The sequence below is a fragment of the Vicugna pacos genome, chromosome 4 (genome assembly GCF_048564905.1).
Source record: "Vicugna pacos chromosome 4, VicPac4, whole genome shotgun sequence".
Taxonomy (NCBI): Eukaryota; Metazoa; Chordata; class Mammalia; order Artiodactyla; family Camelidae; genus Vicugna; species Vicugna pacos.
In genome coordinates this window covers 10,756,768-10,779,145 of record NC_132990.1, presented here as the reverse complement: position 1 = coordinate 10,779,145, position 22,378 = coordinate 10,756,768, and the positions used below count along the sequence as shown (strand labels likewise).

General features: G+C 35.7%; 1 long non-coding RNA gene across 1 annotated transcript; it reads left to right on the top strand.

Moving 5' to 3' along the window:
- The first annotated feature begins 18,199 nt into the window (after nucleotides 1-18,199).
- Nucleotides 18,200-21,616, top strand: LOC140695810 (uncharacterized). Its single transcript, XR_012071634.1, has 2 exons — nucleotides 18,200-18,369; nucleotides 21,262-21,616. It is a non-coding gene; the product is annotated as an uncharacterized lncRNA (long non-coding RNA).
- The last annotated feature ends 762 nt before the right edge of the window (nucleotides 21,617-22,378 follow it).

Here is a 22,378-nt window from a genome sequence, read left to right as displayed (position 1 = left end):
GAATTTGTTTTAAATTTAGAGATAATGTAAACTTTGATTTTTAAATAGAATAATCCTAAGGAAGAAAATACTATATAGTTAGCAACATTATGGCAAAAATGGAACTTGCCAATGTATGTAAAATTATTCTTTATGCAGAAAAATAAGCATTCAAAAATTGATCAAGGATATAGCTTATTTACTGAAGACTCTTCTTAAAATTAGTAGAATTTATTCATATGCAAGTGTTAACTTAGATTCAGTATTTTTTAAGGCTCAAAGGCTAGTTAATTTCTGGTAGATGGTATAAACCATTTAATTGTTAATTAAATTTAAGTATAAAAAAATCACATGTAAGTGACAGAAATAGATTCCTTTAGTATAAAACAGTGGGAAATTATGAAAAATCTGTACAGAGTTTCATTAATATTTACTTTATTGGGAAGTAATTAGTTTGAAAATACTGAAAATATGTACCTTTTAAACATTAGTAAAGAAAGTACACTAGTGATTTAGTTTAGCACAAGGTTTGAAGAAATTAAATTACTTTGTATTTCAGTCTCTAAAATGGAGGCTATGAAAATGTCTTGTTTATTATTATAAAAATGGTTATACTTTTAATATCTAAAGTGTAAGTTTACAGAAAATGAGCCATAATCACTATTTCAGTTTAATCCTATGTAAAGGGGGCCTGGCTTCATGGTATCATACATTGTATCTTATTGAAGACAAAGTAATTATCTGTAATTCTCTGTTTTGTCGATGTAATTCCAATCTCTTATAGTTTCATACCTGCAAATGTAAGTTTTACTTACATTAACATCAAATGTGCTAGCATTTTTTTTTCAGTCTCTTTACCCACAGACACACCTTGTCTTGTGGTGGGGGGGAGTGAACTTTTTCTGGCAGTAACTATTCTTTTTCTCTTTGTATCCTTGTACATTCTCAGCCAAAGTTATTTTTGATAAGAAGAAAAAGAAGCCAAGGAAGGGGAAGGAGAATAAATAAAAAAGCAGCAGAGATGGAAGAGGAGAAAAGACAACTCTAATCTAATTGTTAATGACAAGAGCAGCCTGCTGTTTACATGTGAAAAACTATGTGAGATAAAGATTACGTGTGTTGCCTCCAATTCAAGATGTAATGTCACTTAATCTTAATGGCAATCCTGTAATATAGGTGTTGATATCCCCACTTTATAGAGAGAAAGATATGGATGAGAGGGTTTTAAGTATTTCCCTGAGTTGAAGGAGACATTCATCCATTTTCACAGTATTTTATAAATATTTTGAGACACTTCTACTAGACTGATTATCTGGGGTGGTTGTGGGAGGGTATTTAGATTTAAAAATTAGTATGTATAAAAATTACACGCACCAAAAAGGACAGCAATAATTTAAAACCTAACACTTTAAATTAGATCATTTTGACAGATACAACCCTTTCTGTCAGATAAACAGCATTCAAATAGGGACGTTGCCTTTTATGACGTGTGCTACTTACTATAAAGATGTGATGCCTACAAAAACTGCTGTGCCAGTTCATCCTAACATGTTTTCATGACTACATCAAACTAAAAGAAATTTGAGAATTTACTTAAATAATCTGAATAAAGTAGGATCAGATTTTATTGATGATTAAATGGTGGATATTATGTCATGTTGAGTTTCCTTACTCTTCACTTGAAAAAGGAAGGTTCAGAATGCAAACCTCTTGGGAATACACTGTCTATCAATACACCAAACGATGTATTTGAACGTTGAATTTATCGTTAAAGCTGTGTGTGTAATCTTCGGATGCCTCCCATAAATATATAGCATAAATATTTTAGAGCAGGCAGACAGCGAGATATGAGGTGAGAAAGTGGGGCACAGGCCAAATGGCAGGAAACCATACATCATGTGAACAACAGGGGTCCTTGGGCAGACAGAGAAAAGCAGGAACCTTGGGACTGATAAGAGATCACACATTTTGGGGTGACAAGTATCCTGGAGGCAGGCAAAGAAAAGTGGGAAAAGGCAGGACTCTCCAGTATCCAAATTAACCTTTGGCTCATTACGCCCTCATTTCAACAAAATTAGCCTTGCAGATTAGAAGTACCCATCACGCACCAAAACCATGACACTTCAGATCCAGACTAAATAAGGACAAAAATCCCTCCTCCCCTCAGGAAGGTGGAGCTGGGATGGAAATCAGAGAATACAACTCCAAACTCCTCCCTCCCCAGTGAACATTCTGCCCGCTCATTTTTACACCCTATGGAACTGGCCTGCCAAAGAAACTCAGCCCAACTGTTGACCTGAGTCTGCCCGCTCTTCCCTTGAGAGCATCCTACCACTTAATAAATCCTCACTTTATTTTCTTGACCTCCGTGTCTCCTCTGAATTCTTTATGCAACAAGACCAGAACCTAATCACCATGAACAATTATATGCTAAAAATATATAGTTTTGGTTCTTCCCCTAAGGAATTCAGGGTGCTAATCTAGTATTTATTCTTTTCTGAATTAAAATAAATTTATAGACACTATCAGGAAATCACCATTTCCCACATTATTTATCTTCAAGCAATACTGTGTATGAATGTTTTAACAAACAGACCTGTGACTCCTTCTATTTTTCCAGCTAAAGCAGGAAACCAGGTCATCAGGGATGTGGCAATTAAAGAAGCAAATTCACCCTGTGTGCTGTTGCCTTTCAGGAGAGGAATGTTTTCCCCCTATGTTTAAAAAGTGTGAGGGTGACATTTTGAAGCCAGTGAATCACAGGTGACAGTTTGCCCGAGTTCCCCCACAAGATGCAGCCTGGGTTCTGTTGACCTATGAACAGCCTTAGTCTAAACCCATGGAAGTGACCAGCAGCGGGGCCCGGCGCTGCAGGGGTCTCCAGGGAGGCTTCTGCTTTACAACTTAAACACCTTGGCATTCAAGTGGCAGTAACATTCCCGACACCTCACCCTTGATTAAAAATATATATATATTCCCTGGGGCTCATGGTCAAAATTTTAGATCCTCCTCCAACTTGCCCTCAGGCTTTGAAATCAACTTGAGAGAATAGTTTCTCGTTTCTGGTGATTTCAAAGAAATCAGGCCAGAGGTGCTGTTTAAAGGAAAACAGTGAAGAAGCATTTCGACACATTCCTATCAGGCCTTGCTGCGTTTCACCAGCCAGAGTCTTCCCCCACTTCAGCGCACCCCGTCCCTCACCGCTGTCCTCACTACTGTCCACGTGATTGTAGGAGTGCACTGTAGGCGGCTTCGTGTTCCTCCCACAGGATTTATTTTATATTATCTATGTTGGATTTGGGGTTTGATCTCACAGAATGTTATAATCAAGAGAAATATTTTAGAGCTTTAAGGAAAGATACCCATTTTCAGATGAAAAACTGAGGCTAAGGAAAGTTGGGTTTTATCTGCAAGACTCACAGAAAACCTATCAGCTCCTTCTTCCCAACGAGGCCGCGGAGGTCAAAGACTCCACTTCTGCCACGTTTGCTAATTTGGGCAGATGAACTAAGTCTGCTCGGGTCCTCACAATCAGGCTGCAAAGTGTATTTTCTTCTGTGTAAAGTTTCCACGAGCCCGATTTCCCCACTGACCATGAATTGAGAAGGCGAGTCTTAACTTCTCTTAGACCATACACAGAAAGGTTATGGAATTTCTTTGAATCTATGAAGGGTGGAAATGGAGCTCATCCAGGCTACCTAGGACCTATGCCCCTTAACTCTGGATATGCTCAGGGAATTCAGACAAAGCAGACATCACAGCAATGGTCTGAAGCCAAAGCAGTTTTGGTTCAATGCCAGTTCTGCTCCTGGTCATGGGCTGTGATCTGAGAGGTTCCTCAAGGTCTTGCCTTTCTCACCAATCCTATGTCTTTCAAGTCGTTGGCTTCATAAATGGTTTAGATACTGAGACAAGAAAAGGTGCCTAAGAGCTGGTTTGACTATACAGGGGAGGTAGATGGAACCACTATTAATAACAATAAATACTTAGAGACGCTCCAATGTGCCACTCAGTGTTCCCTACGCTTCTCACCTGTTACTTACTTTAATAATGAAGGTACCTGTGTATTTTGCCCATTATCTTTTCTAATGCTCAAGACAACCAATGAATTTTGCCCATTTTAAGAAGAGAGAAGTTAAATTTTAAGAGCACACAGCAAATATGTAACAAGCTGATTTTCAACCCCTGGTCTATCCGACCCCAGGCCCCTTACTGTCATCATTTGCCTTCATTCATAAAATTCATTGAACAGGTGTTTGTCAAGCAGCTGTTCTGCTAATGAGGGAATGAGGTATCTGGGGCAAGGGCTGCAGGCGTTTCTTGATATGCGCAAATTATTCTTCTAAGGGTCCATGGGTTGAGTCAAATGTTTCAGTTACCCTGATAAACTCAGGAGAGATCAACAGGAACTGGGCATGAGCCAAGTGCCCCCGGAGACCCAGCAACCACACAGTGAAGTGACTCAATTACACTGAGGGACACACACACTTAAATACACGTGGAATATTGCAGTTTAACCTATTGTATCACAAAATTCAGAGTCGAAAATATTTTATCAATGTATTTTGCTGGACCTCTACTCTGAAGTAGGTTAAAATGAACAGCAAAATCTTAGCATCTAATAAAGAAATGGTGCCTTTTCCCAGAAGGAAAAGGGAATTTGCACAAAGTAAAGTGAATTTCCTATGACTGAAAGTAATTTAACGTAGAAGGAACCATTAGAACACTTCATGGCCTTGGAATGATATGTAATTGTAGAATACAATTGTGTATCAAATATTTAGCATGGTTTTCAGGCATCAATGCACATGCAGTATTATATTTTCATGCTCAGAATATCAAATGCACTCTCTTTATTGTGATTTTTAATCACCTGTTTGACAAGATAGAATAAAAGCTTTAAGACTGATACAAATAACATGTGTACTGACTTTAGCATTTTCTGTATTTTTAATGTTTATAGTTTGCCCCTGAGAAATGTGTATAAAATCAACCTGACTGAGAAGAGGAAAATTCATAGTAAGGTGGGCGTTTCAGCACACAATCAGGATTCTGGTAACATAATCTAAGTTAAAGTCAGAATTATATACTGAGCAAGAATTTGGGGCATTAATTTTATATATTCAGTCATTTTACAAATTTTTACTGAGGACCTTCTGTGATCAGGCATTTTACTAAAGTGAGCAAATAAAGACAGGTCCCTAGCCACACAGCATCCAGCCTATCCAAATATAAAACATTTGCCTACTTTTAAAAATAATATATATGCTTGTCTGTGTGTGTATGTAGGTATTGGTGCATTTAGTTTGCATTCGGTTTATAGTGGATATTCCAGCTGAGTCAAAACTGCAGCTTATCTGGTTGAATAGAACACTATTCTCTCTAAACCCCCACTACAGTATCTGTTTGCATGACTTAATGTGCACAGGGGTTTTAGTTTTCTAACTAACGCAGATAGAAGGGCAGTTCCAGATGCCCTGAGCTACAGTGTAGGACGTAAGATGAGCATGGACCGACAAAATTGGGGAATATCTTTAATAACCATATAATAACAAGTAAACCTTGGTGAGGAGTTGGGACTTGATCTGGGAGCAGTAGGGAACCTTCCTGAATTTCTCCATCAGATTTTATTTTTTAGAAAGACTCTATGCAGATTAAGCATACAGTAGAAAAAAACAGTCATTCATACTTGGAAAGATGGGTTTAGAAAAAAACTTTTGAATCAGTGTGGTAATTGAATAAGCCCCAATACTTATAAAACCTACTAACAGACGTTTTTAGATGCATAATCTGATAGTTATAAAATACTAAATTAATGTATAACTACTTTTTAATGGTTTATAACAGCATAGTTATTGCATTTATTTTTGTAATTATAGAAAAAAGATGTATGTTTATATACACACATTATATTTCCACAGTTTTGTAGGTTCTATAATGGCTGGATTCCTTTTACAGTTAGATAGAGGCATTGATTTAGAGATCTGCATATTTACCATACCACCATTGAGTGGGTACTTTCAAATGATTATTTAAAACTATGATTTTCTTTTGCTGTAACTGCAACTTCTTAGGGTAGATTCATATTTGAGGCATTCCTGATTACCGCTCCAGTAGGAGTGATACTGAAGTCACCTTCTTTTGCAACCAGAGACAGGAGAAAAATAGTTCCATTTGGGGATAGTGCTTTCAGAACCTGATACGAAAGCAAAAAAAAATAATAATAATGGTATCAAATTATAGCAAACCTGTGCTTTAGATTACAGTTCAGACAAAGACATCAAACTATCTAAATAATCTGCTTCCACCATGATCCAGAAACTCTCTCACTATTTTGGGTGAGCTCTAAGGAACTGTTAAAATTAATTCTAGGAAAATAATGTCTGTAGCCTTTCATGATATTCATTATTAGGGCTACCAATAGCCAACATTCTCAGCCAGTCAAATGTGCCTTTGAGTTTCTTCATCTTGTCCACAATTGCCTGCTGCAAACTATCCGTCAGCCCCAAGAAGCTATGAAAGTGCCTAGAAAACCCTGCTGTCACCTGCATTTCTCCAGAAGGCAGGAAGACAACATAAAGAACTTCTCTGGCCTTTCACCTGCAATAATACATACTTGCTTTCTCTTTCTTAGAACCAATTACCTCCTAGTTGGCAGATAATGAATGGACTGATTCCTTTAAGCTAATGTGATAATGGGGACAGCAGGGAAGCCTTCATTATATGAAGGCCTGAAAAATAGGGCCAAATTGTTTTTTTCCTTGTAGATTACATCTCATATCAGGTACAGCATAAAGCTGTACGTACCCACTGAACTCCATAAATGACTTCTAGTTGAGAAACTTTAGCCCGAAAAAAATTGTGTTTCAATGTCTCTTTTTCACACCACATTTTATCCCTTGTTCTCACTCCTGCTTGTGGAACTGTCTAAAGTACACACAGATGCCCAGGTGGGCCTGCCACGTTAGTGCAGTCTTTGAGCTTCCTAGTTAGGAGCCTATTCACATTTTTCTCTCACTTTTCTCTTCTTCCCTTATCTACTCTTTTCTCTCTCTTTCTATTTCTCCATCCAGATAGTTGACATAATCAAAGTGCCAGTATTCTTCCAGTTCCTAAGGTTTTCCTATTTTTTTGCATTTTTTTCAAGCCATAATTGACATTCATCGTTTTAGTGAAGCATGAGGAGACAGCATTATAGGAAGTGCAGCTGGCATTCATACAACCACATTTCTGGATGAAAGAAACAGTGTTTTTAAGGATATTTGGCTTACAGCTGGTACACAGAAAAAGACTACAGATACTGACAGAGAAAAATAAACAGCAATAAAAAATAGATATATTAAAACCCAAATAACGCTTTTTATGTTATCCTTGGATTATTTTAATGGGGTATACAATGTACACTAAGTATATATTACATACACACACACACAGACACACAGTATAAATCTTGCCGTGAACAGAACATGGTTATGACAATAGAAACACAGATCATAGATTGAAGATGCTATCCAGAGTTTTTCATTTAAAGAGTACATAAAACTAAGCATACATTAAGGGAAAATTATACCTAAAACAACTTTACACTTAAATAGTTAGAGGTTTTAATTAAAACTTATAGAAATACAGGTTTTAAAATCAAGCAAGAAAAGATTATTATTCATATTTTACCCCTTAAATGATTTGTTAAACATACTAACTCTGAATCTTTAGTGAAGAAATACTCTCATAACTTTCTAGAGCCATTATTGCCATTTCTTCCTTTTCTCCCATATCCAATCAGTGATCAATCCCTGAAACTCACTCTCCAAGCTTTAGCCAACCAGCTCCTCCATGGCCAGCCCCTAATCCGAATCGCTGGGACCGCTTACCTGTACCACCGCACTGGTCTTCTACAGGGGCTCCCTTGCCTACCGCCTTCACAGCAGCCAGAGGAATCTGCAAAAACATAAATCTGGTCATCTGCTCCAAAGTGTAACACTCTTCAGTAACTTCTCATTATACTTGAGGTAATAGCCCAACAGTTTAACCCCGTCTATGTAAGTGAATCTGTTCATTATCTCTGACATCATCGTCTCACATCTGTCTTACGTTGACTTTTCCTCTTTTTTTTTCCCTCACTATGCTTCAGTTGAATATTCTCAACTGATCTGTCTTCCAGGCAACCCATCTTGTTTTCTCATGGGTCTCATGATTTGAGATACTACATGTCATTCAAACAGTTTGACATACTTTAATAAACTTAATTTTCTGGTGAAATTACCTGTCTGTTCATCTCTGCCATTTATTTACTTTATTTCCTTGAATACATTAATAATAATTCCTTTCAAGTCCTGGTTTGGTATTTCAGTACCTAGATTTCTTAATGGTCCATTTCTCTTACCTTCTTTTTCTCTTGTTTTTAGCAATATATTTCCATCTTTTGGCATGTCTAGAAATTATTTTAATGAATGTTACATCCTATTTTCATTTTTTAAGAATCTGGGTTATGTTACTTTTCCTGAAGAAAGTTTCATCCTTTTCCCTGCTAGAGGATGACTACTTTACTTCCATCATGTCTGTGCTAAACCAAACTTAGGTTAATTTTTTGTCAAGGCTTCACTGTGCCTTCTCTCACCTTTGTTCCTAGAGTGTAGCTAACCACATTCCTCTTCCTGTGATTAAGCTAGTATTTTATTTGCACTGCTTCATTTTCTTTATTAAATAAGAAGTAAGTTAGACACATAAAGAAGGGATGTTGGCATGCCCAGTGCACACTATTGGAATCTGTTTTAAGAGTTCTGCCTTCCTGTGTTCTTTTTATTTACAGATTAACTGAGATACAATTGACATATAAGACTGCATAAGTTTAAGGTATACAAAATGATGATTTGATTCACAAAAATACTGTGAAATGATGACCACAATGAACTTAGTTAACACATCACCTCACATAATTACATTTGTATGCATGTGTGATGAGAATGTTTAAGATCTACTGTCTTAGCAAATTTCAAGAATGTAATATGGTTTATATCACACTGAATACTAGATCTTCAGAACTTATTCATCTTATAACTGGAAGTTTTTACCCTTTGACCAACATCTCCCCATTTCCCCCACCTCCCAGGACCTGTCAACTACCATTTTACTCTCTGTTTCTTTAGACATGGAAACAACGTAAGTGTCTATCAATGGATGAATGGATAAAGAAAATTGTGCATACACACATATATGTATGGAATATTATTCAGCCATGAGAAAGTCAGAAATCCTGCCATTGTGACAACATGGGTGAAATTGAGGGCATTATAATGCTACATGAAGTACGTCAGAGAAAGGCAACTACTGTATGATCTCACTTATATGTGGAATTGAAAAACAAAAACAAAAACAAACAAAAAAAGCACATTCATTAAAAGGGAAGCTTGATACGTTTAATGGGAATTCTTCCTCTTCCTCCAGTGGGTCCTGAACTACAATCGCAGGGTTCTTGGCAGTGCAAGTGTGTTAAAAAAAAATGCTGTTGTTCTTTCCATATATTCTGCTTCCACTTCTTAGTTGCCTTCTGATACAAGTTCCTTCTTTAACAAATAACTTATAAGAAAATTATCAGTGCATTAGCAGCCCTGCAAATCTTTAGTATATTTACTTTGGTCTGTCTGACCTTTTGGAATCTCCGTCCTGCAGCCACGACTTCTGCCCAGACAAAGCTGACAACTCTTGATCACTTGCCAGTATTGAGAGGACTGGTAACTCCCTTTAGAAATAGAAGGTGCTGGTCACCAAAAATCTCTATGTGCTTCTGTTGTCTCCAGAATCTTACCCTATCCTTCATAGATACATTTAAGGCCAACATTAAATGTTTTTAATTGATACATATGAAATGCACAATGAATGTGGCTCTTCTTTTTACTACTGCTACTGTTACTACAATACTATCAACATCATTATTACCCCATTTGTTCAAACCACACTACTTTCTGGAATAGATAAAATAGAACTCCAAGTAGTATTTTGAATAGCTCAGTTTCTCATATCAAATATATTATTATAATCAACTGAACCCCCAGACTTTGGAAGGTTCACTCTTTATTAACTGACATTTAGATAATTGGGTCACTTACGCTGTAAGTATTATGAGTTATATATTATAATGAATTAATAATAAGGTTTTCACTTTCCTTGTTGGGGCATACTAAAAGCTCTCTGGATACTTCTATCTGACTATACAAAAGAACACAATGACCTACATTTAAAGAACTTTCTCTGTTCTAAATATTGTGGCCTTCAATGATAAAATTCAGCAAGTTCTACACGACTCTTTGCGAGACATGTCACAGCCAATATATCATAGTGCAGATTTTTCATGGTTATTATTAAATCCCCTAAAACCATTGACTCATGCTGTCCTTGATGTAATAAACTTCTTGTTCCTTAAAAATTCGCTGCACATGTGCAGTAATCCAGAATTATGCTTGCAACTTACATTTCAATCTTTAACACAGAAAAAAACTTCCCCTTCAAGTTCAGCAAATCTATTATTCAACTCCCTTTTCTGAGAGCTCAAAAAATATGAGTTGGTAGAAACATAATATTTGTCCTCTTCTGTTGCTTTTCTTTACAAATTTTTAGCCATAGTATAAAATGTGTATCATTTTCACAGGAAATAAACTGGAAGGAAATAAACCTTCGGGTAACTGAACAAACCTCAGGGTAACTGAACACCTCCAGAACTAAAAATCCTACCTGTCCTAAATATTGAATTACCACCCATGAGAAATACTAATGAATTTTTTTTTAAGGAGATAGCATGAGATACAGGTATTTGTTTTGCTACTGGCATTGAAAAGATACTGCTCCTACAGATTTTAGTATCAGGAAAGAGAGAGCTTATTTTTCAAGTGGTAGCAGTCACATGACCTCAACCTCTGAATTACATTTGAGCACAGATGTTTTATGTTCTTCCATATGTAAAATATTGACCATCTATCAGTTTGTCCAAATGCGATGCTTTCTCCTTAGTGCTTCTCCGTGCAACCCAGACTTTTAAATACTCCTTTCCATGGATCCTGGCACATATAGAAATGACATAATTATAAACTAGGCTCCAGGTCTATGTCCAAATTCTGGCTCTGACATTATGTAATCTAGACCTACTTGATCTCTGTGCCTTAGATTTCCCAGATACGTGGGTTTTACTGAATAATATTAGACAGCATCAGGGAATGAGTGCATCAGGATAATGAATATGGATATAATAATAATTACACTACCAACAATTTGCCTTCCCACGGATTTCCACCGCATTACAACGTACAGAATGAATCACTGCTTAATTTTACAACTCTGGAGCACCACTGATTCTTCCCAGTGACTTTTTGAAGATATTTAACAAGTTGATCAACAGTATGAATGGATATTACAAGGGAGTGATTTTATGCACTTAAAAATAAAAAGTTTTCAGCCATTGCAAATGAAGACCAGTCAAAAATGGAAATAAGCCATTCCTGCAATTATGACCTACCCATGTAAAAGTATTATCTGATTTACAGAATAACTTGATTCACCACAATACAAAGATAAAAACTAAAATTAATCAGCGCCATCTTTGCCAGCCAATCTATCAGGCACTTTCACAGGCAATACCTCATTTAATCTTAAGAAACATCTGAACTATCAATTATTACTTCTACTTGTAAAATGAAACAGAAGCTTAGGCAGTTTCAGTAATTTGAAGAACATACAAATTCATGTAATTAACATAAATTGAACTTTGACCACGATATCTGAAAGCCCATATACTCTCACAGTAAAACTTCACGCTCCTATTCATTAAAAAATAACAGCTAAATCTGAAAACATACACTGTAACAAATTACAAATTACACTAGATTAGAGCTATAAACATTTTTTGAGTAGGAACGTCAAATAAATATCAATATCATCACTATAGCCCAAAACATAGTAGTCTTGAAAAGTTAATAGGACATATTCGTTTCACATCCTCTTTTGTTTCATGATCCGGATATCAATGTTGTTAGCTTTTAGCACTGTTGTGAAATGTTGGTATGCTCCTTGTTTGAAGAAACAGATATACATGTATATATGTATGTGCATATGCATGTGTGTATATATCTATAAAAATGTGTATGTGTAGAGGTTTAAAAATCTTAGTTCAGTGTTAAGTTTTAATGACTTTAGAACATAAATGCTGTTACCTTAACAGAGTGTCACTGGGGTATTTTATTATGTCAACTGATTTTAAACTTAGTTAGTTTTGTGAATATTGTACAGTCAATAGTCATTTTATTGTTTTACTCAAAAATTCCCATTTTCAATTAGAAACTATGTGAAATCTTCACCTCTAAGATTTTCCCAAGAGATAGTTTACTTCTAGCATGGCTGGTTCCAAACTAACCCTCCAATGACAAAGTAAGGAAGGCAATGCTTTGGTTTTCAGTTATTATTCAAAAGGCTGCTTAAGACTATGACTCATGGAGAAGGGTAGCACATCAGGTGAGTTTCATGTTCATTCTGGCTTTCTGCACGGAGCTATGTTTTGGATCACAGATGAGGACCATAAAGCACCAGCAGGACACAGTGGATGCACTGAGTTGAGGTGGTCGAGGATGGGGTTAGATGCTGCTGCTGAAGCAACTAACATGTGCAATGCAGGCCACCAGACATAAGGAAAATGGCACCGCACCAGAAGTCTGTGTGGAGTCGCCAATCGGTATTTGACAGAGAGCTTCTCATTCATGAGAGTCTTTACTTAGGAGACTGCTGGCCCTTAGAAGCTGTGAAGTAAATGAAGGTGGATACTGCTAAAGGCTGGGAGCACTGATTCTCATCTGTCTAGAGAGTAAACATCTTTGTGAACTAATTACTTGTGAATAAATGTAGATTCCAGAATAGTCATACCTCATGAGTAAAGGCCATAAACTAGAGTAATGATTAAGTTCCAGGACTAAGAATAAAATTAGACTAGCCCTAATAAGTAATAAGACCAAGCATAAAACAAATCCTAAGGATATTGCCAGTAACTGAAAGGAATTAAATGACTGCTGATGACAAAACTCAAAACCTTTTAAAGGAAGACAGCATAATTCAGACTCCATGATTAAAAATGTCTAGGAGGCAATTAAACATCTCCAATGTATACTTAAGTAGGGAAATATTAAAAGAAAAATCAGTCAATGAAAACAGACATCATGATGAAACAGAGTAGGATTAGCACACAAGAACCTGTTTTACAGCTATTACAAATCTATTTAAAAACCTAAAGGAAAACATTGACAAAAGGAACAAACAGATGAGAAGTAGCAGAGAAATGGAAACTATAACAAAGAATGAAAGAGAAATTCTATAACTTGAAATTACAAAATAAGAAATGAAAAATTCACTGAACGAGCTTATACAAGTTTGGAAGCTGCAGACGTAAGTGAATGTGAAATTTAAGAGGTATCAATAAATAGATTCTTCTCAAAAGAGAGAAAGAAAAGGGTGAGAACAAGTAAAATAATTACTTAGCATCTTGTAGGGCACTATCGAGTGGTCAAAGAGGGACAATATCAGGTGAGCATAGAAAGAAAAAGATTAAATAGGGCAGGAAAAAATTGGGGATGTAACTGCCAAATGTTTATTAATTTAGAACTACAGAAGCTCAGGGAATACTAAGCAAGACTGATACACAGAAATCTATACCGTGTAAAACTTCAAAAAGTAAAAAAGCAATAGAGAGAGACAGGAAGGAAGGAATGAGGGAAAGGAAGGAATGAAGGGACGGGAAGGGAAGAAAATAAAGAATCCAGAGGAAAAGGCTAACTGCACATAGAGGGACAATGATAGAACTAATTCATGGACCCTTGGACAAGAAAAGATAAAGGCCTGATGACAATGGTGCATCTTTAAAGTACTGAATGAAGAAGAGTTTATTCTAAAGAAGTTTCTGGGTGTGGCTTTTGCCTAAAGGATTGTATTAGAACTGAATAGTATAAACCCACAAAGTTTTTGATCAAGTTATATCAGCCTGTACTAAAAGGATAAGGACATTAAAAACAAAGGCAGTAACAGCAAAAAGAGGCAGTTCTCAACTAACATAGGCAGGAAACAGGCTGAAAAACTACTTAGTTGCAAACATAAATACTTTTTCATGGGAAAGGGAGGATGATTCATGAGGTGAAAACAAAAGCTTATAGTGCAAAGACCCACGGAGTGTCTGAGCTGTGATCAGGAAAGCAAGGGACTTGCAACCAGCGCTCAGCTGGATTTCAGAACTGCTAGGACTAGTGATTACCGAGCGCCTCACATTTCCTCCTTTTTTGAAAGAACGGCTATCACAGTTACCTCATGCCTGTCTCTCTACTATACGTTCACTACAGGGACATATCACTTGCCGTTTTAGTTCATAGATTTTCAGACTGAGAAAAAGTCAGTAGCGCTGCAACAGGTGTACCACACCCGACAAAGCTCACCCACAGCTGGTCCAGATTTAGATCATACGATGCCGAACCTCCGCCTGAGCGTGATAACCTGATGGGATGAGGTTTTGAGGGTGCGGGGTCGGGACACAAGGTGATTGTATTGAGCGTGTGGGATGGATAAAAAAATACTTAGATGAGAAGGCAGACTGCCACAGATTATCTTTTTCATCACGTCCACTGTAATATTTCAATCCAATCTTCTCTTCCAGAACCTTGGTACTCTCTATCAAGGGGTGAACAGCTCTGGAGACTCAAATTAATAAAAAGAATACAGCAGGAGTGATGTTGAGTGAAGTCTTGGAACAAGTTAGAAAGACAATTCAGCTTCCACTTGGCTTTCTCTCTTGGGGGATGCATTTTTGGGGGGGATTTTGGGGTTTTTTTGAGGGGGCGGTAATTAAGTTTATCTATTTATGTATTTATAACAGAGGTACTGGGGATTGAACCCAGGACCTTTGTGCATGCTAAGCAAATGCTCTATCATTGAGCTCTACCCTCCCCAATGGGGGATGCATGTCTTTTGGAGCCCAGACATTATGTTCTGAGGAAGCAGAGGCCACATGGAGAGGTCACGCTGAGGACCCCTACTAAGGCCCCACTGACAAACAGCAGCAATTCCTATACACGTTAGTAAGAAAACCTGGGGGTGATTTACACTCCGGCCTTTGTGCGCACTGGGTAAGGCCGACTAAAGCAAGAACAGGCTGTTCCTGCTGAGCCCTGCTCAAACAGCAAACTGATGAGGACAAAATTGCTATTGTTTTAAATGACTAATTGTACTTTATTCTACTAATAGCATATTTTGTACTAACATTCATTTTACTAATTTACATAATTTACTAATTTACATATTTTACTAGTAGCATATTACTATGCACATAAGCATAATAAACATCCTCAAAGTGATCTCACATTCATAAATATAAGTAATATGATATGAAATAGAAGTAACCTATATTTGGGGAAATTAAGAATACAATTTATGCAAAATATAAAATAAAATGTTATATATTAAAATATGTTTATCCATGTGGATAGGCTTTCAGCAGATAATCCTAAATAAAAATGTTAATCTGCTGGGAAACTATACACAAATATACATATACATTTTTATAATAATAGGTAATATAATGAATTAATTATGAAAAATCAAATTAGTAAAATAAACAAATTCTAACTGGAAGAATTTTTATCAAATGTAGATGAAAAATTGCCTTTCAGGAGCGAGTGAGGGAAATGAAATAGGAACTTTAAATTTATTAATATTCTATTTAACTTATATAAAAATTATGAGAAGAAAAATAAAGATATATGATTGGGAGCTATGTTTTCAGGATAGTTTCTGGTTTTTTACAGATAAATATTCATGAAAAAATTTCAAAACCTGGAAAAGAACGGAACTCACATGGCTAATCAGCTGTGGGATCACCTCATGCAGCACAGCAAAGACACGAGAAGATAGAGAACTAGGCGTTCCAAAAGGGGACAATAGAGGGGTGACAATGAAGAAAAAAAGACATAGTAGCACAAAATCTTCTAAAGCTAAAGCATCCTAAGGTACAATCCAATGAAATTTGAGGACTTCAAACAGGAAAGAAATTCAAGAAAATTATAGGAGTACAAGAACAAAACAACAAGATTTACCTACAAACACATGGAATCAGATTTCCGTCAACTTCTCATCAATAAGCGAATGCTAGACCACCGGGAAGTCAAGTCATAAAAACTTTTGCAAAACAGAGACATTCTGTGTCCAGACAGTATATTAGCCAAGTTCAAGGGAGCAAAACATTGTCATTTACTTACAGGCCAGACTCAGCAATGATATTACCCAATAATCATTTCTGAAATAATTTCTTGAAAATATAGTAAATAGATAAGTAGACAGATTTGTGACTCAAAAGGGTGGTAAACAAAAGTAAATGAATAAAACTTGAAGCCTAAATAATGATTGATTAAAACATTTTAAAAAATCAATGTGTTATGAAAACCAAAAAAAAAAACCCATCAGTTATTTTTTTTATCAACTGGTTTGGGGTAGTAGGAGAGTTTGAAGCAGAAACCAAGCTCAGATAACATAGTTCTATTCTTTATGGGAAAATGCATTTATTAATTACTATTAATTATTTGTCAAAAGCATGTATAAATGTAGGTTAAATATTTAAGATCATTAAAGATAGATATAGGATGTTTAATAAGAAACCCTTAAAGATAGGGTATTGAAGGAAACACAGAATAAATAAAATGGATCAGTTTACTCAAATGCAGAAAACACAAATCAGTCAGTAAATAATTACAAGAAGAATAATTTTAAAAATGAGGTTACTCATATACACGTATAAGTATATTACATATATTGCAAACACGTAAAGGTAGAGAAGTTAAACACAATTTTGAAAACAAAGACTCACAAGTTGGGTTAACATTTTTTTTTTAGCTTAGTTATACATGTTAAAAATAAACAACCATCAAAAAAATAAAAGGATGTAAGCACAACAAAAGATAAATCAAGCATTTACTGAGAAAACAAGAAAAAAATTGTGGCAACAAATATAAAAATGAATTAAGTATAAAAGGAGTACAATGGGAGACAAGGAGAGGGGAAATTAAAAATTCAAGGATAAATATTAACTTCTGTGCTCCTGTGATATGTTTGAGGCTTAGAAGCAAATGCTGTTATAACTATGAAAATAAATGATGTATATGTATATACTGGGCCATGTAGTTCAAAAAATACTTTTTCTGGAGTATGTACTATAGTAAATCAGGTTGAGATGTCTTGAGTTATTTTTCACTCAGAAAGTTATTCTCTTTGTGGATTTCTGGTCACCTCTTCTCTTCTAATACCGTTTTCACAACTGAACCATTAGATTCCAAGTTCTCCACTCATACTGTCAGAACAAATAGTTTTGATGATGAATTACTGAATTTATAAACATTTGTTTCACAGTCGTGGACTACTGGTCTTCAATATAGAAAGACTTGAGACATCAATTATAAATGAAATTATGCAAATATAAATAAATGTTAATTTTAAATATAATATTTATAATCAACATGGTATAAACTACCTGAATGTATTAGAACACACATGTGAAAAATATGAAAATAAGTAGAGGGTGACATTAAATAGATTTAGATGTTCCCAAATTTATTGACTGAAACCTGGTAAGAATAGACAGTCAATTTAGATAATATTCCCTATGGGTATTTAATCCCTCTGGTTTTTGTTTTTGTTTTTGTTTTTGTTTTTGTTTTTGTTTTTTACTTTCTTTGTAAAGATCGTGAGACATTTCTTAACTCCAGGAAGACAAGCAGATTAAGTGAATTAATATGCGTGATGATTTACTATATGTAACTTAAAAAAATAAACACTTCTCAGATGAAATTGATTTTAGTTGCATCCTTAGAGTATCATTTTCCAACTGCAGCCCTCTCCGATCCTATTTGGAAAAGGAAATCCATTAGAGAAAGCAGGAATTTTATACAGAACAGAAATTATAATATCCGTGAAACTGTACATAGCTGCATAAACTCAATACTCTTCTGAACAATGCCACAAAAAAGATAATTTGACCATAAAATTTAAATTGAAAAAAGAGAAAGACAAAGTCTGCGTTCCACCTACGGAATTCTGCTGCGTTACATCCACACTAGATAACGTCTGAGAAGAGTTCTAAGGGGGCATCGTTACACACGCACACCTGCATCGCTAAAATCGCTTAAGCACCCCTCCTGGCGGTAATCTGGCTGCAACATCAGGTAGTTTATCTTTAGTTGTCTTCGGTGTCCCAAATTCTCCCAGTGACACGGAATCTGGTGTGAAAACCACTCTACACAGAAACTACGCAATGCGAATATTTAAAACCTTCAACTCCTTTTGGCAGTCACTGGATCTTATACATAAAATCATTGCTTTGTTAAGGTGAGTGCAGATGTTTGTAAACTCCTATGTTAAATAAATGACTCTCTTTTTATGTTTTCAATTTAACAAACATTTACTGAGCACAGCTGGTATAAAGATGAAAACAGTGAAAATGAAGGGAAAATTGAACATAAGGATTATCACAGCAAAGTTCTAAACTCATAGTCCAGTAAAGATAGAAGCTAGATATTTTTAACTTCATACTAACAAAATTATCAAAAAAATACATAATGAAAAGAATCACAAGAAACTTTCTTCTGGCTCCATCCACATCTTATCCGCCTTCAGGCATAAGCAATTTTTACCAAACGATGATTTTCAATTCCATAGCATTCACTGGAAAATTGTATTTAAATTATCCTAAAATGATTTTGTGGATTTCTTTCGATATAAAAATTGAAAGTGATCGACAGGAAAACTCTGGATTGGAACTACATTTTAGTATTATTACAAGTCTTAATTTCTCATTGCTGAAAAAGTCTAAACTTTTTTGAGGTTGATAAATTACTTAGCTGCCTCAAAAGAGACATTTTATGAGTTGTAATAATAACTCATTAAGTTATTCTGTCTCTGAAACCATTTTAAAGAAATGTATATGTGTAGTTAGGACAGGTCCTAGATATATATAGTGAAAAATGTGGAGATATACATAAACAAATTTCTCTTACCTAAACCTTCATTTGAATCTCCTTCTTTCTATTATTTTCACCAAATCATTAAAAAAAATTAAATAAACCTCTCTCAGAACTTGCATTTTTTAGAACCTCTGTGTGCCTCTTCTTTGAGGTCATCTAAGATACTGAAGTAGAACTCACTTCAGAAAACTTGCATCACTTATCCTGAGAGTATCTCATGCCCCAAACTCTTTTATCTTTCCTCTAAATTGTTTGAAATCTGTCCGCCCTATTTTGGGGCTATATTTTTATAATAACCACCTTTCACCTGTGTAGTTATCTCAAACTACTAAATCCCCAGGTCAAGTACTTCCCTACAAAAATGATCACCTTACCTTGATTTTCCTAGCTTTAGTGGAGTTTGAATTAACCTTACATCATCCCTTTTGTCAGAATGATTTCTGTGAGTTTAAATTTATCCCTTTGTCAAATAACCATATTTACCTCATTTTATATAATACATACCTGCTGTAGAAAATGTAAGAACTCTGCAGAACTTGAATGGAAGAAGTAAACTATGCATTGCCCAACTATCCTGAACTATCTCTTGCACAGTTCAGTATATATAATACCAGTTTTTGCATGTGTGTATGCATGTGTTTAATTTTCTGCTTTGTTGTGTTTTAAGTGAGTTCTCCATAGTACCCAAGATAACAATTTTGATTTAAACATAAATTTGGTTGTAGTAGTTAAGATACAGTCATTGTAGAAAATGTGAGAAAGATACAAATGTATAAAATTATTAGTAATCTACTATTCAGAGAAAAGTATTCTTACTCTTTATAATTAGAGTTGCATAAAAGGGTGTGATAAATATTCCAATTGCTAAAGAGCATGGATATAAGTTACATACACATATGCATCATACACATGCAATATGATATATGTATTATTATATACATACATATACAATTTGATATAGGAAAAGGCATATTGAGTCATCTAAGTCACCTTTTGTTTTATTTCCATTTGCTCTCTTTTACTATTTTTAAAAGAGGTTAATAAATTATGTGCCAGCCATCACATTTGGTCATTAAATCATTCTTTATATATTCTTCCAATTATTACTTATCAAAGTTCCTTTCTGAAATATATTTAAAAAACAGTAATGTGGATAGTAAGACCTTAAGTAGTGAAATATGAATGAAAGTACATGGGACACCTTAAAATCTGTTATAAAATCAATTGGTTTTCTTTTCAGTTCTCCCTCAAACATTCTCCCCTACGAATGCAGGTAGGAACTCAAGCTGGGTTCTTATTTGTAATGGTAAGTGTCATTCTGGTGGCCATGTGGCTACACAGCATGAGGCAGCAATGATGAACTACAACAACAACAACAACAAAAAGACAGGTGCAAAACAAGAAAAGTTCACACGCAAAACCCTCAGTTTTATGAAGGCTTCAGGTTTACCCGTCATCACAGAACCTTGATCTGCTGTGGCTCAGAAGGAAGGGAGTCCACCTGTTTTGCCTGAAGCAATAATTAAGATCAAACAAAACGAGCTTGGTAACCGTAAGACATGACAAGCCGTAGAGGAAAAGGCTTTTTTAGCGATGGCACTTGAAGTCACTTTCTCCAAAAAAGAGTCCAGGTTATTATCAAGTAAAGTACAGTGGTCATAACCCAGCGGCAAATTAGACCCAAGGAAAGCAGATATAAGCAGGTGGTAGAACAATATTTGCATTTCCACAGAATAAATAATTCTAAACCTTCAGTTAAAATGAAGGGACAGTGAACCAGCAGGGGGGTTTTGAGATGTGTCCTGCAGCCATCTCCTCTTCTCAGTTTCTGTGGCGCTCCCTAAGCTCAAGGAGAAGCATCTTTGCTAAATCATAGCTGTCGACAGCTGATGGGTTAGCTAGTTTTAATGAGTTGACACTGTTTCAAACATGGTAGATAAGTACAGTTGTACAATACCTATAATCACACTGTGTGATTTCGCTGAGACAGTTGCTCATGTACAGGGGGCTTTAGCTGCATCCTTCCGACATGAGACTAGAAAGCTACGCAGTGACTGGCATGCACAGCGAATGACTCCCCTCCACCCCTCCCACTGAGTGAAAAATGTGTTTATGATGATCATTCAGTATCTTCTCCTTAACAAATCTTGGTTGGGCAGTGGTGGCCAGAGAAGCATGGGTGGCAGTATTTTGTGGCTGTGAGACATAGCAAACTTCCACATAAAGGCGTCAATCTCAAAATCCTATCCTTTCCCAGATTCTAAACAACTATGACAATTGGACCTAAGACAGAAGAGGTGCCTGTGCATACAGATAAAAACCATGACAAATAACATCATCATCTGCTCAATTCTAAGCAGAACCTCAAATGTGACAGCTTCAAACATCAACAAAATAAATCTCCAGGACAAAGCAATCATCACACTACTCTTCTTCCCTGGAAAACAGAAATCATGAACTGTCTGCACAAACCAGAGATGCCTATTGTCTACTCCCATTAAGCATAATGGTAAACTGATGCTTCCTAAAATGTTCATTTGAATTTTAATAATTAATGAAATTTGATAGAATTTGAAAGTATATAAATAAAAACTAATTTGTCCACCACCCAATCCATGCAAGATGACATTCTGAGTACTTGAAGGATGTTTCTTTTCAGTATTTTTATATGAACGTGAGTTACAATGTGTAAAACGCCTGTTAGAGTTCCCAGTATATCATGGGGGCTCGGTAAGAATTTGAGTAAAAATATTAATTAAAAATGAAATTTCCTATATTTATCACTACAAGGTACACATAATGTTGTGGTATGTAGTTGTTTAAAAAGGTATCTCACTAGGATCATTTCTGTGAAAAAAATAACAAAAGGATTATGTATAACATACACATACAAAAGGGTATAGAATAAAAAATTAGCTTCACTCTAAGATTTTCTATCCCATTTGGGAGACATAAACACCAACATACCTTCTTGTACATCCTTCCACACACATCTCTTAAATACCTTATATATATATTCGTATGTATGTATATGTATGTATGTACATGAATGTATCATTTAGACAGCAATTTTAATAAAACCTCTGTTGGTCCAGCCAGTATGGAAAACAGTGTGGAGATTCCTCAAAAGACTAGGAATAGACTTACCGTATGACCCAGGAATCCCACTCCTGGGCTTGTATCCAGAAGGAAACCTACTTCAGGATGACACCTGCACCCCAATGTTCATGGCAGCACTATTTACAATAGCTAAAACATGGAAACAGCCTAAATGTCCATCAACAGGTGACTGGATAAAGAAGATGTGGTATATTTATACAATGGAACACTACTCAGCCATAAAAACCGACAACATAATGCCATTTGCAGCAACA